Source organism: Pteropus alecto, unplaced genomic scaffold (assembly GCF_000325575.1).
Source record: "Pteropus alecto unplaced genomic scaffold, ASM32557v1 scaffold118, whole genome shotgun sequence".
Taxonomy (NCBI): domain Eukaryota; kingdom Metazoa; phylum Chordata; class Mammalia; order Chiroptera; family Pteropodidae; genus Pteropus; species Pteropus alecto.
In genome coordinates this window covers 2,348,987-2,362,421 of record NW_006440654.1, presented here as the reverse complement: position 1 = coordinate 2,362,421, position 13,435 = coordinate 2,348,987, and the positions used below count along the sequence as shown (strand labels likewise).

Below are 13,435 nucleotides of genomic sequence, written 5' to 3'. Positions count from 1 at the left end.
CGCTTTGCTCCAGACAGGTGAGGACACTGAGTCGCTTTACACCTCTGCCCCTGCTCCGGCCAGCAGGAGACCCCACCTCAACCCCACCCACCCCCCTGGCCCAGCTCAGACCCCCAGGGTCCAGGGTGGTCCAGGATGGTCCCACCCAGCACGGCCTTGGCCAACGCTGTGTGGAAGGTTTCTCTTCCCGTAGCTGCACCCCACGTACCTCTACGTACCCGGCTGGGGAGACCTGAGCGGATGCGGCCTCAGCGAGACACACACCAGGTGGTGACGCTGTGCCTCAGCCAGCACAAGCAAACGGTCACGGAAGGCGGCACTCGGGGTTTGAGACGGAAAAGGGTGCAGTATTTTGGTTACAGAGTCGAACGCACAATCAGTCCTGAACCCGGCATCGAAGGAGCTATCGGGGCTGGTGCCAGGGACTCCCCACGATGGCGACGGAGCCACCCCTTCAGCCTCCCTGACACCCTGAGAGGCACGGCCACCCCCACCCAGGGGGTGGTCACCTGCCTCCCAACCCTGCCTCGAGTGTGCCAAGGGACCCTAGAAAACCTGGCCAAGTCGCATCCTTCTGCCTCTGCTCTGATTTAGTGTCCCCACAGCTCTGATCCGTCCCCGCCCCTCCCCCTGCCTGTGTCCGCCCAGTGTCCATGGGGCGCAGAGCCATCTGTGCAAGCCTGTGAGCCCCCAGCCTGTGGAGCCCCCGCCCCAGCCCTCTCACGGCGTATAACCTGTCCAAACGGCAGAGAAATAAACACTCCGGAAACCACAACACCCTCGGTGCCTGCGTGACCGTCACGGCAAATCTGAGGTTCCGAGAGAGTCTGAGAAAACCAGCAGCATCCACTGGACGAGTGAGAAAAACATACAGGAAGCTTCATGCCCGAGAACACAGGCTGGCGGGAGGGAGGCCCAGCTCCCAGCCCAGCAACACCACGGCTTCTGCGTCGGGCACCGAGCACATACTACTACTGTCACACCTAGTCCTCACGATGAGCTGGCAGGGCCGAATTTAGAAAATGACAATACCTGTACCACCTGGCTGTGGGAAGGGCACGCAAAGGCTGGCATCGAGCCCAGAGGCCCGCGAGCCGAGGGCTGCTCCGTCTGCAGCCCAGACGGCTGACAGCGCAGACCGCGTCTGCAGCTCCCGTGCAAAGGGCCTGTGGCGACCACCAGTAGGTAATGAGGAAAAATAAACAAAGGCAAAAGAAAAAGGCCACGCTCCCGTGGCAGACGCCCCACAGAGGCGCCGCCCCCCCATGCCCGGTCGAGGCGGGCGCTGATGCCCCTCCGCTCACACGTGGGCTGGACCCGCGGCTGCCTGTTTCCCTCCAGCACGCAGCCCCGGCCGTCATCCTAGAACGTCGACCCCATCACGCCACTCCCTTGTGGCCCCCAAGGGCACCCAGAATAAGCCGCGTACCACTCACCCCATCTTACGGTCCTACGTGACATGACACCCCGTGTCACCCCTGCTCCCTCTCCCTGACCCAGGGCCTCTGCACACCTCGCTTCCTGCCTGCAGCACTGACCACCCTGAGGCCTGTCCCTTGGCCGTCCGGGTCTCAGCTGAATGGCCCTCATCGGAGGGGCCTTCTGCACCGCTCCCCCTGCTCAGCCGCACCCCTGCTTTAATCCCACACAGCCCGATGTCATTCTTATTTGCTCATATCTGTCCTCCCCGCCCCCTCCACCCCCGAGTCTGTGAGGACTGAGAACCTGTAGGTCTTGTTTCTGCCCAATTTGCCTCGTCTGGTGCAGTTCTTGGCACTCGGAGCTGCTGGATAAACACTCGTGGAAGGCGGGGGCCAGGCAGGGTGAAGGCTTCCAGTGGCACCCCTTTCACCCCAAGACTGACATTTGCACAAACAACACCAGAGACTCTGTTTCTGCATGTGAGCTATTTTTCTCCTGGGTCTGTCTTTCTTCTCTCTTTTGCAAAGGCCCCTTATAATAATAGAGGATATAGGATGCTGTTTATTTCCTGGTGGCAACTGTTATGAAACATGCTTTTAATCTTCAGCCACAGGTGGATCTGTTCTGGCCCAAGACGTGAAGGTCATGCTGATTTTAAGCCCGAAGCCCAGACTGCCTCGGTGCTCTGGGTTACTGTGGGTTACCTCTGGGTGGGGTGGGGTGGGGGCTCCGGGGCCCGGACCCTCCCGCAGGCAGCTCAGGAGGGCACAGCACAGAAAGGGGACAGACATCTTCATTCAGGGACAAAATGACTCGACCAGAAAGAGCGTTAAATAGTAACCCTCATTAAACGTGCTGGAAAACGAAATACTCTCCTTACCATCGACCTTACTACCAATTTCTTTCAAGACCATGGATCACCCTGGACACCCCAGGTCCTGGGAGACGATTTCTGAGTCACCTCGTTGTCCCCGAGTCGCAGGGGGAAAGAAAGGATGGCAGAGTGTGCAGCTGCAGGTACTTCCCATAAAAGCCCAGACAGGTACGTGAAGGAGGGGTCCACAGTCCTGTCCACCCTGCCTCTGGTAAAAGGATAATGTCCTCCATCGCCGTGTCCCTCGTGGTGGACCCACGCCAAAACACCAGAGGAAGAGGCCACACCACGGCCCCGAAGGAGCCAGGCCCGCAGGGGACCGCATAGAGCCACACTTTCGAGATTTGGGGCCGGGATGGCCCCGGGGGGCGGCAGGGAGGTGGGTCTCCAGAGAGGAATGGCCTTTGTCACAAAAGAGGAAACATCTTCCAGGCACCAATGTGAAAACGCGGTCAGCAGGAGAGTGTGTCAGTGTCCTAGGGCCGCTGTGACAAGGCACCACAGACTCTCGGTCTGGCGGCCCCGAGGGAGGGTCCCTTCCGTGCCTCTCCCAGGGTCCGGTGGCTGCTGGTCATCCTCTGACAGTCCTCGGCTTGTAGATGCAGCACACGAATCTCCGCGTCGTCGTCACGTGGCCTTCTGCCGAGGGTGTCTGTGTCCAAATTACCCTCTCAAAAGGACAGCGGTCATTGGATTAGGGCCCACCGAATCCAGGCGACCTCATCTCAAAACTTGCCTTGATCACTCTGCACAGGTGCTGTCTCCAAGTACCACACTCCCCGAGGTTCCAGGTGGACATGAACTGGGGGACACTATCGCACCCACACGGACGTGCGGTTGTGGGGAGACAGGGTCACAGCGGCAGGTGGGGGTCCTCTGCTGCTGCCGGCTTCCTGGGCTCTTGGCGGGGTGGACACAGGAGACACGTCCTCACAGAGAGGATGGGGCCACACCTGCCTGCGGCTGCTCCCCACTGACATCTCTCCTGGGACTGCCCCGTCGGTCCTGGCCACAGCCCAGCGGGGCACCACCACCGGTCCCTCACAGATGAGGGAACTCAGCAACGAAGAGCCCGACCAATGAGCCCAGCCCAGGTCACCTGGGCAGCAAGTGGCAGGACCAGACCGACTGGGCTCAAGCCCCGCCGACGGTGGACAGCGGGCTCAGAAGACCGTGGTCCCGGTCTGGGGGCCCATGGAGGACACGGGGAGGACAGGGCAGTTTCTAAGCACCCAGGGCCTTGGGGACAATGCCGTGACTCCGGGCCACCTGCAACTGGACGTGCAGCCAGCACCAGGAGGGAGCAGGACCATGCACTGTGAGTCTGTCACTCTACCCCCGTGCACACCGCGGTCTCGGGAGGCCCCTCTGCCTTCTGCCGCCAGCACCCTGCCAGGCCTGGGCGACATAGCCCATGACATCAGGCCGGCTGTGGCCGCATCCACAGGGCAATGTTAGCTGTCCAGCCGGTTTGAGACAAAGGCTGTGCTCCCGTCCCTCCTCCTTCCCCCTCCCGAGGCCTCACAACGGGGGAGACCCCAAAGCCAGGGGACTCTGAAGTGGATCCTGAAGTGGGGTTACTTGTTTTCTGAGGCCAGACTGAGGGCAGACGGCAGACGGCAGGTGTGATGTTTTGATCTACTACCCGGAGGGCGGCTGGTCTCTTTCCTTTACGGATGAGAGAAGCTGAACCTACAACCCCGCCTCGGGATACCCGCTCACGCCACAGGAACAGGGAGACAGACGCGTTCGGGGGGCCACGGGGGTGAATGCTGGTGCCAGGCGTGGCGGGCACGCCGCACAGGGGCAGGGCTGCTTGTCCCGCCCCGCAGGTGTGCACAAACACCCAGACCTTCGTGCTTGCTCTCAGCCTGTCTGGGATTTACCTGGCAGTCCCCCTGCGAGGCGCTGGACGAGCGGGCGCAGCTGTGCCCAGCACTGGGGGTGACGAGGGCAGAGCCAGCAGCCCCTTCCTTGCTGCCCCCACGTGTGCCGTGACCTCGGATGGGCAATGGGGAGGGAGGGTCCGCTCCGATCTCCCCAAGCAGCCCAGGCCCTGGGTTTCTCCTTGCTCAGAACCCAAACCCTCCCCCTGTAATTTCTACCACTGCTGGAGGCGGGGTCTTCACACGCCTCCCCACGCAGGTGCCTGCTCTCAGCCCCCAGGCCCTCCCCGTACCCATCGGTGTTCATCTCCAGGCTCCTATTTTAGGGGATCCAGCCCCCAGACACAGCATGCACCCTCCCCATCATCATCTGAGTCCCTCGGTCCATTCTTCCTTCAGCTAAAATGACGCTGAGCACCCCCCACCCCTTCCCCTGGTCCCCTCGTCCAGCTGTGCCCCTATGTGCGCTCGCTCCCCATTCAGAGAGGGCAGGCAGGGTCTGGAGCTCATGACCCCTCCCCAGTCCTGAACTAGCTCATCATGTCTATGCTGGGTGGAAGCTTCTGGAAGGCTGCACTATAACAGGCCCACTGACCCACAGGAAGGTCCAGCCTGACCCCAAGCCACAGCAGTCGTGGGCAGAGACTCAGACAAAGTGCGGCCTCGTCGAGACCAAGGACGTTCACTTAAGAGTTAAGGATCGGTTCCTGGAAAAGCTCACCACAGGGTGAACACGTGACCCGGATGTCAGGTGGGATTCAAAAGCACCTAAACACACACCCGCACTAAAACCTGTACACAAAAGCCCACAGCGCCACAGCAGCCGGAAAGCGCAAACCGAAATGTCCCACCGGCTGATGAGCGGATCACAAATGTTTCGCTTCGTAGCCGTCATTTTCCAAGTCCACTGAAGGACGGTTATCCAGCCACAAAAAGAAACGAAGCTCCGGCTCATGCTACAATGTGGACGAATCGAACACACTGTGCTAGGTGAAGAGGCCGCACCGTGCAGGAGCCCGTTTCTGTGGGCGAGTCCAGAACCGGGCGAGTCCAGACGGACGGCAGGCTGGTGGGACCAGGCGGGTGGGGGTGGGGAGTCGCCGTCTCATGGGTGTGGGGTTTCTCTGGGGCGACAAACATTCTGGACTTAGAGGTGATGGTCGCACCACGTCGTGAATGTGCTAAATGCCACGGACTGGTTCACTCTGAAACGGTTGACTTTATGTCACGTGATTTTCACCTCAATTTTAAAAAAGGAAAAGAGTTAAGACTCGACTCAATAAAAATGTGCTTTATTTTGCATGAGATCACCCAAAGGGATAAGAACTATTTTAAAAGGCACTGGAAGAACAACTTCCTTAAAACTCAGGGGTGCCTGAGGCCCGAGGAGGGGGTCCACGGCTGCGAGAGTAGACGGGCGGGAAGCCACGTGCTGGCCTTGGCGAGATGTGACGAGCTCGCCCCCGCCCCCCGATACGGAACACTGCGAAGGAAATGTGCGCATGGAAGGGCCACGCGCGCATGAGGGCCCCGCGCACAGGAGGGCCACCAACACGGGAGGGTCACATGCACACGAGGGCCCCACACATGGGAGGGCCAAGCACACAGGAGGGCCACCAACACGGGAGGGCCGCCAACACGGGAGGGTCATGCGCATGGGAGGGCCACCAACATAGGAGGGCCACGCGCACGGGAGGGTCACGCGCACATGAGGGCCACCAACACGGGAGGGTCACGCCCATGGGAGGGCCACCAACACGGGAGGGTCATGCGCATGGGAGGGCCACCAACATAGGAGGGCCACGCGCACGGGAGGGTCACGCGCACATGAGGGCCACCAACACGGGAGGGTCACGCCCATGGGAGGGCCACCAACACGGGAGGGTCATGCGCATGGGAGGGCCACCAACATGCGAAGGCCACGCGCACACGGGAGGGCCACACACCTGCAGTGGACACAGGCCGCCTCCGGCCCAGCGGGGCCACGTGGGGAGTCTCATCGGGCGTCTGCCGCTGCCCTGGTCTAATGTCACCTCAAGCACTGATTGAACGGTCCCGAAGTCTGGGCTCACTGAACTCCCTGCAGGGCTGTGCGGTGACCGCCAGGCTGACAGGCTATTAGAGATCGAGGGGCCAGCCTGGGGCCCCCGCCCTCCCGGGAGCCGTGACCGGGGCTTGCCTCCGCCAACAGGGAGCCCGCCCGGCCTCCCTCTTCCCCACCTGAGCCGGGAAGAGGGCCTGGGAAAATGCACCACGTTCCCTGAGGCAAAAATTTAACACCAAATTGGATTTAAAAGAGCTAGAGAGCGCCCCGCCTTCCTCTCAGCCAAAGGACGTGCACCAGTGTGACCCCGTGGCCCCAAGCACCCCCAGAGACACACTCACGTGTCCCCATCAAGTGGCACTGGCAGCCTACGAGAGCTGCACCACAGACGAGATTTCTAACAAACACGCCGACCCGGCCGGGCCTGATGGCTGCTGGGCCCGGCGCCTGTCGTCACTGACACTTACACGCAGCTCGCCGCCAGCCCACAGACCCGGGGGTGACCAGTGCCGGCCTGAACGGTGCCATTCAGCACTTGGCCGAGCGGACATCACAGTGCGCTTCTCCTGCCACCTGGACGGTCAGGTAGGCAGGTGACCGCTGGCCGGGGTGGGGCAGGGACAGTAAACCGCAGGTGGCACTCACGCGTGCCATCTCTCCGTCCCTGCTCCTCTCCTGTGCTGAAGCTCTCCGTACGCCCCCTGCAGCACGGGATAAACAACGCCCCCCGGGCTGCTCGTTTGGCCCTCGACTCCCACACTTGCCAGCAGTGCCTCTGAGACCCCGTCTGTGGGAACCACCGGTGACAAGCTCCTGAACCTCCGTGAGCCTCAGTTTCCGCATCAATAAACCCAGAAACGTCGGGACCTCCGGCCCCCCAAAGCCCCGTGAGAACTGTAGGCGCCACTCAACTCTCACGATCTAGTCTCTGTGCTTCTCCCGCAATCCAGCGAGGGGACCGGGCAGACCGCTGCCCCTATGATGAGAAACCTGGAGCCCAGAGAGGTGGAGGGGCTGGGCTGAGAACGCACAGCTGTCGAGTCACAGGACACGGGTCGTGATCCTCCCGAGGCTACTCTGCTGTTTCACACGAACGCCTTCCAGAGGGAAAATAATTATTAACTGCACAGGCTTAATGGGGAGAGGGAGCTGCAAGGGTTACTAATGCCACTAATTTGTACCTATTCAGGAGCGAATGTGTAGCAACAAAGGCAGCTGGAACCCACAGCGTCAGACACTGTCTCTTTTGCCTCCGGGCAAGTAAACACAACAAGCCCAGGGCGAACCGGGGAGACAAAATACGGAAGGTTCCCCAGGCTCCCACATCCCCGCCCAGCCCCACGAGCCTGTAGGGAAGGGCCCAGAAGCCCGGGTGAATGGGGCAAGAGAAACTGGGCTGCAGGTGGCCAGCTGCAGCAGTGGGGACCCGCACGGGGGACCTGGCATCCACGCGGCCCTCCTGCCAAGGCCGCTCGGCCCCTGCGGGAGACGGGGCCCTTCCTCCCAGCCCAGCCTCGTCCATGGCAGCCGCTGCTGCAGCCTGAGCCCTCAAGAGACGGAGGGCATCCCATGGGGAAGAGAGGGCCTCCCTCCTGAGCCCCAAATGCTCCCCACTCACGGGACTGGAAAGCCCTTCAGAATAAGTTCACTGAGACCGCTTTTGAAATACAAACACCACTGAGAAGCAATATTAAGCCACTGACCCCGTTGGTGGGTGAGCTCCTCAAGTTGGAGGGGCTGGGGGCAGCCCAGGACCCCCCAGGGCGGGGGCAACTGCCCTCACACACCACAAAGGCCCCTCGGCTACTCATTGCTACACCCGCTCTGGGCGGGCACAGAATGCTGCCTTCAGTGTCCCTATGGCCACCGAAGATACTGGAGTAAGCATGCCCAGGGACCTCACCCACATGCTGCCCGGTGGGGCAGCACCCGGCCTGGCATCCCACCAACAGTGGGGGACAACCACCCACCCATCACGTTTGCCACTTCCAGGGACCCCTCCCTCAAACGGAGTGAGGTGCTGGCGAGTCATTTTCTTTTGGAGAAATGAACAAACATTGGCCCAGGCGGCTATTAATTTACAACTTATATCGCAACTGCCGAGATCAGAACTGTGGGGGTGTTTTTTTCTTCCTGGTTAAATATTTGCTAAGAAAATTCCGATCCTAAATTTCAAGAGACTGGTTTGGCGTGACATTCGGAGGGCAGGGCCCAGGAGTTTCAGATTACTAACCTGGGACTGCTGTGGAAGGGGCCAGGAGTGACAGACGCTCCCGTCGAGCGCACCTTCGGCGAACGGAGCGTGCACGTCAGCACCCTTCCTCCGCGTCGTGACGGACGCCTTACGACCTGCTTTTCCGTAGCCGAGGCGTTTCATTCACTTCTTTCGGGTGTCTGTCCCTTTCGGCGTTCGGAGTGGGACAGAAACCCCGTCGCACCTCCCACGGGGCCCTAGGGGGAAGCCAGCCCTCTGTCCCATATTCCGAGTCCTCCCTCCCTCCCCCTGAAATTAATGAGCGGCAGGCCTACTCTGAAGATGGCGAGCGAGAAGATTCTGGAAAGGCCCAGAACCCCGCTGGGACGGGATGAGGCCCGCGAGCCGGCAGACAACTCAGAGCGCAGGGAGGCAGCTGCGTCTGGCTCATTGTCGGGGCGCCTGGCTCACTGTCGGGGCGCCTGGCTCATTGTCGGGGTGTCTGGCTCATTGTCGGGGTGCCTGGCTCATTGTCGGGGCGCCTGGGAAGGGCGGAACTTCTCAGAGGAGCCGAAACAGCTGCCTGGCTGACTCCGTCCCTTTCACAGAACCCCCCAGTCCGAGCGTCTGCAGACTGCCGGGGAGCAGAGGCTGCATCCCCAAGACGGGCGACGGGCAGGGCCCTGGTCCGCATCCGTCCAGGCCCGTGTTGGCGGCACAAGCCCCACCGTCTGGGGCCCAGGCTGGAGCTGCTGCTCGGCGGCCACCCCCGGACGGAGGGAGAAACGGAGCCGTGTCCTGCTTTGGTGACCACGGCGGGGCCGCACTGCAACAATGACGCGCTCCACGGCCCAATCTAGTCCCGCTCTTCACGCGATTTAATGGTTCGGGGACTTTTCAAAGTTTCACAGCAGAACACGGTCCACATCGAAGGTTCTCTGAGGTGCGTCCTGGTCCGACACCCACCCCTACCTGTCAGCCCCCTCCCTCTGTGCCCCAGCCCTGCAGGCACCTGGCTCCCAGGACGAACCCGCCGCTGAGCACCTACTATGCGCATGGCCAGGGCCTCTCGCCCCTCTTGCACGTGGTGCTCCCTCATGCTCATATACACACTCACACACTCACACACACTCACACACACATAACCTATACTCATATACACTCACACACAACTCACACTCATACTCACGCTCATATACATAACTCATACACACTCATATGCACACACTCGTGCACACACACTCACGTGCACATTCACACTCATACTCACACACACATAACATACACTCATATACACTCACACACATAACTCACACTCATACTCACGCTCACACACATAACTCATACACTCACATGCACTCACACAATCACATGCACATACTCGTGCGCACACACACGTCCACATTCACACTCATATACACTCACACATAACATACATTCATACACTCACATACACTTATACACACCCACACACAACTCATACACACTCACACTCACATACACACTCGCACTCATACACTCACACACACATAACTCATACTCACATGCACACTCACACACATACATAACTCACACTCATACACACATAACTCACTCATATACTCACACTCACACACACATAACTCATACGCTCACGTGCACACTCACACTCACATTTGCATGCACTCACACACTCATACACACACACAACTCACACACATATAACTCATACTCATACACATTCATATGCACACACACACATAACGCATACACTCATATACACACACAACTCACACTCACATAACTCACACTCACATATACACTCACATACACACTCACACACACATCTCATACACATACACTCACATAACTCTCACATACACACTCACACACACACATAACACACTCATACACACAGTCACATGCACACACACTCATACACACATTCGTGCTCACACACTCTCACATTCACACCTACACACACTTCCCGACTTCAGAAGCAGAATGGCAGCTCCCCGTTCTCAGTGGTGCCTCTCGTTTGGGTCTGGACAGATGGAGGAGACTAACATCAGCTATCCCGTTATCAAGTGATTAAGAGATGACTTAAAAATAACAAACTGGAGTCTCACTGAAGTACCCAAGGGCCCCGAGAAGTACACGCAAGTCCATGGGGATACCAGAGCTGACCACATTCACGATTCATTTAGAATGAAGAATGACTGGCATAATAAACCTTGTAAAGATCCGAATCTGCAGCCTCAGCGCAAAGAAGCCAATTAAAGCTGTCCTCACTCACTAATTCGACAAACGTGTGCAGCTCCAAGCGCCAGGCCCGGACCGGGAGATGCCAAGCGGAAATCCCGTTCCCTGGCCCTCGAGGTGTCCTCAGCCAGCTGCGGGTGACAGATGGGCTGCAGACCTCACGGTGTGGGACGTGCCACCAAGAGGCGGAGGTGTCGGGGTGAGAGTGGGAGTGCGGGCTGGGGTGTCAGGGTGCTGATGGGAGGTGGGGGGGCCCTTTCCCTGAGCTTGGTCGCAGGAGGAAGAGGACCTGGGTGAAGGCTTGTGGTCGGCACATGGTCAAGGCTGGTATCTGCCCCTATCATGTCACTGCACTTAATGACAATGGAAGCTATGAGTGCCCTCCCTCCCAAAAACACTACACTGCAGGCCCACACCTCCCCACTCGGCCTCAAGGGGCACGGTGGCCAGCACTGAAACACGAGGTGTGCCGGGGGACATGGCTGCCGAGCCGGCACGTGCAACAGGAGCACCCACAGAGGTGCGAGAGAACCACGTGTGTGTGTGTACATGAATGTCTGCACATGTGTGGACATGTGTGCAAGCATGTACACAAGTAACGGCACATGTGTGCGCACATGCATACATGTGTGCGTGGGCATGTACATGGGTGCCTGCAGGTGCGTGAGAGCATGTACATGAGCACCTGCATGTGTGTGCACATGTGTGTGTGCGTGTACACGAGTGCCTGCACATGTGTATACATGTGTACGTGCATGAACATGTGCGTGGGTGCCTGCACAGTGTGTGTGAGCGTGTACATAAGTGCCTCACGTGTGGACCCAGAGGGACTGCTGGGGTCACGTGGCTTTGATCACCGAGCCCACGGCCAGCGCTTCGGAAGGGCGAGTGCGCACACAGAGGCCTGCCGGGCCCCAGGGTGGGGCTCAGAACAGGGAGAAGCCGGGGCAGCCCCCCATGCTGTGCCGAGGGGCTCGGCAGGACCATGTGCCACCCCGGCACAGCGGGCACGCTTCCAGAAACAGCTTCTGGGACAGACATCCTCCTCACCGCGGCAGCCACAGGTGGCAGAAGGGATAAACCAGCTGGGAACCCCAGAATGCCCGCACCCCACAGCCAGGGCCAGGCCACCCTCTCACTGGTCATACACCCTGACCCCAGAATAGCTGCAGGAATCCAGCTCCGCCGACGTAAAGATTTTGTCCGTGACCGGTCTCAGGGAAAATGAGGGGCTTTTTCTTTGTTTGGAACTGTCAGCCAACAAACTATTGTCTCCCCGATTCCTCCCGTCTTCACAGATCATCATCTGGGGTTACTTCTTCCTGGCGGTGAGACCTTGGTGACGAGAAGCCCATAACCTGAGGCCAGCCTTCCCGCCCCAGCTCGGGGAAGAGCCAAGCTTCTTTATCCTCATCACCGCCACCACCGCCACCACCGTCACCACCGCCACCGCGAAGGGCTGACTCATCGCGGAGGAAGGAGGCCGAGGTCGGGCACCCAGGCCCCGGCACGTCCTCCCCGCATTTAGAGAGGGGCCTGGGCCACTGCAGGCCGAGGCGCCCACGCGGGGCAGAGCTGCGTCTCTCTCTCTCTCATGAGCCCGAGAGCAGCTGTCAGTCTGCCCGGGAGAAGCCCGTGTTTCCTATGCTCTGTGGCCCCAGGTCCCAAGGCCAGTGCACCCGCTGTCCGGCGTCCTCCAGCTGGAAGGGACCCCCAGCCTCACGGGGTCCCGCGCCCTAGTGTCTGATGGGACAGGCGCCGGGAGATCTTCCGGGTCACCTGGAGGGGAGCGGGGCTACTGAAACTCCCTACCCGCAGCCCCCCTCCAAACGCCCCGCTCTGTCTAAACATTTCACGTCGCCGTGGGAGACACGCCAGAAGGCACTCCCCCGCCCACTGTCGGACCATCCTCACGACTCCAAAAAGGCCTCTGAAACGTGACCCAGGGGAAAAGCACCAAACAGAGGCGGCTCCAGGTGGCCTCCCTCGGCCACTTAGGCACCTGCTGCAGCCGCGGACGTGAGGGGTCGGAGTTCCCTTTCAAACAACAGCAAAGTCCACAGCAAACTCCTGCAGGTGCCGTGCCTGCCCATCCTCGGGCAGCGGGTTCCCGTGTGGCCCCCGTTCCCCTCGCCCCCGCCCACCGCCGAGCACCAGCCCGGCCCCCAGGGTCCCACTGGGCAGGTTTCCTTCTCCTGGCTTTAGAGACCAAGCCTCAGGGGGTCAGGAGGTTAAGTGCCCTGCTCATGGTCACTTGGCTGGTTAATGACAGGCCACAATGCAAACCCACGTCTTCCAGGGGCCCTGGGGCCTGCGCTGCCCACCACGCCCCACGGTCTCTCAAGAAAGGCCGTGCCACTCGGTAGCATCGGCTCCCACGCAGACACACACGCAGTAGCACCAGAAGTCACTCGGCCACGCTCCGCACGCCTTACAAAGCAGGCTTTCTCCACCGCAGCGCTGGGGACACTTGGACTGGGTGACCTTTGCTGTATGGGGCTGTCCCCCGCATTGAAGGACACTGAGCGGCACCCCTGGCCTCTACCAAATGCCAGTAACACCCCCTCCCCACTGTGACAGCCAGAATGTCTCCGGACACTGCTGATGACTCCTGGGGGCAGCCGGGCAAAATCGCCCCCATTTGAAAACCACTGAACTAAAAAGAAACCCAGCCCGAAAGTTCTCATGTTTAAGTTTTGCTTGTAAACTACCAAAAAAGGGAAAAAATGAAGTCACTCTATTTCCTTTGTCATTCGCCAGCAACTGAAGCAAGG

General features: G+C 59.8%; 1 protein-coding gene across 1 annotated transcript in view; it reads right to left on the bottom strand.

Annotated features, from left to right (window-relative positions):
* Positions 1-13,435, bottom strand: part of CELSR1 (cadherin EGF LAG seven-pass G-type receptor 1) — a gene marked incomplete at its 5' end in the record, with an annotated part of 111,591 nt that overhangs the window by 70,473 nt on the left and 27,683 nt on the right. The window lies entirely within an intron of this gene.